Source organism: Echinops telfairi, unplaced genomic scaffold (genome assembly GCF_000313985.2).
Source record: "Echinops telfairi isolate 266 unplaced genomic scaffold, ASM31398v2 ScPeMD7_2;HRSCAF=8, whole genome shotgun sequence".
Classification (NCBI taxonomy): Eukaryota; Metazoa; Chordata; class Mammalia; order Afrosoricida; family Tenrecidae; genus Echinops; species Echinops telfairi.
The window spans coordinates 71,843,592-71,845,518 of NW_022103898.1; positions in this window are offsets into that span (position 1 = coordinate 71,843,592).

Sequence of the window (1,927 nt, forward strand, 5' to 3'; positions counted from 1 at the left end):
TCTCCCATGTCCCCCTGGAACCATCGGTCCTGTTGTTTTCTCCTCCAGACTGTTCACTCAGCCTATCTTTTCTAGATAGACCTGCAATTATAAATTTTATAATAAGTATAATTTAAATTTATGCTAATAATATATTATGCACTGTTCTCTGTGGATTGGAAAATATATTGGCTGATGCAGGCAGACAGATAATTGGTTATCTGAAGATGTCTTTGGATGAATTAAAGGGAGATATATGCTGAATTATTAAAATAACTTGCCAAAGCCACTGAGGGAAAGAGATACATCCAAAGTAGCTGTATAAGCAACTATCAGTTTGATCCTTGAGTTGCATCATCAAAGAATCAAAACAAAAACCTATTCACTGCCCTTAGTCAATTTCAACTTATAGCAACCCTAGATCAAGGAATATAATATATTTGTTGACTGGGGGAGAAAAAGTAGGAAGTTTTTATATTGCCAGCTTGTTTTATGCATGCACATAGACTCAAGCTAGAACCACTAGAGAAATTCCTTTAATAATCATAAACAAAAGGGAATTAACTGACCATATTATAAGTGGTGGTTGGATAACTGTTCTAATAGTCAGAAGTCAGGCATAATTTTGCATCAATAGGTTTCAAGAGTGCTTTAAGTAATGCAGCTCAATCTGTTTAGGGCTCCTAATTTAGGAAGGGGCGTTATCTTAAGCTAGTGCAATAGGGGAAGTTCAGTTTGGGGTGAATTTTGTTCCAGAAGGCAAATTTGGCCATGGGGGAAACTCTCATATGGTCAGGGAATAAGTCAGTCTTATGGCCTATTTGATTTAGGTACTTATTACACTTTAAATCTTATGTAGTCAAATCTCTCGACACCTGCATTATATTGAATATGACCCATATGATTAGAGAATGTCTTCAAAGTCAGATTTTAAAGTGAACATGTTGCAATCAGGATACACATTTTCTTCAGAGATTATTGGCTTATCAAAAGAGACTGTAATTATACTTTTAAGAATCTGTGTTTTGAATTTCTGGAAACGTTTTTTGGATAATCATGTCTTTATTTTTATTTTATAGTCTATAATATACACTAGGCTTTATGTTCTGTTCTAGTGCATGTGGGGGTGCTGTGATCAAAACCAAATTAATGGCACAAGGACATATTTTAATCAAGCCCTCAAACTCCCTGTCATTGATTCAGTCCCACGTCAGAGACCTAGATAGGGTTTCAGAAGTTGTAAGTCTTTATGGGAGCAAATAACCTCATCTCTCTCCTGAAGAACCACTGATCTTACGGCTAGCAAGCCCAACACTTAACCAGATATAGTGCTGTTTTAGTCAACAGTGCAAGCTAAGGTTATTAGGAGAGTTTTCAAAATAAAATGATTAATATAGACTCGGAAGCTCTGTAAATCATTCCACTTCTTTCTATAGAATTGTTATGAGTTGCAACTGATTCAAAGGCATTCAATAACAACACATTTATGGATGCAATTTGCTGATAGCGTATCCGACACCATTAATAGAGACAACTATTATCATGGAACTAATATGACAACTAATCAGTATGTCTGAAAAGGTAAATATAACTTTATTTTTCATGTAGTTGACTAGAAAAAATATTTTGATGATATATATTTTGGAGTTATTAAGCATTTCAAAATATCTCTTATACTTAGACTATGCAAAATATCATTAATCAATTTTTATGATAATATTTTACATATTTTAGAGCTCAGGTCTATAGTAACCCTTCATTACTGTACCTTATATTTTCTCTCATAAAGAAATTAACATTTTGATCATATACAAAGGTACATCACAAAATCATACCCAAACTTCATCACTAAAAATCACAGAAATTTTTATTTAAAAAAACATAAAAACATGAAGTGGTTATTTCTTAACAATTTTCTAGCTAGTTCTATGTACTTCTTCTGAAACAG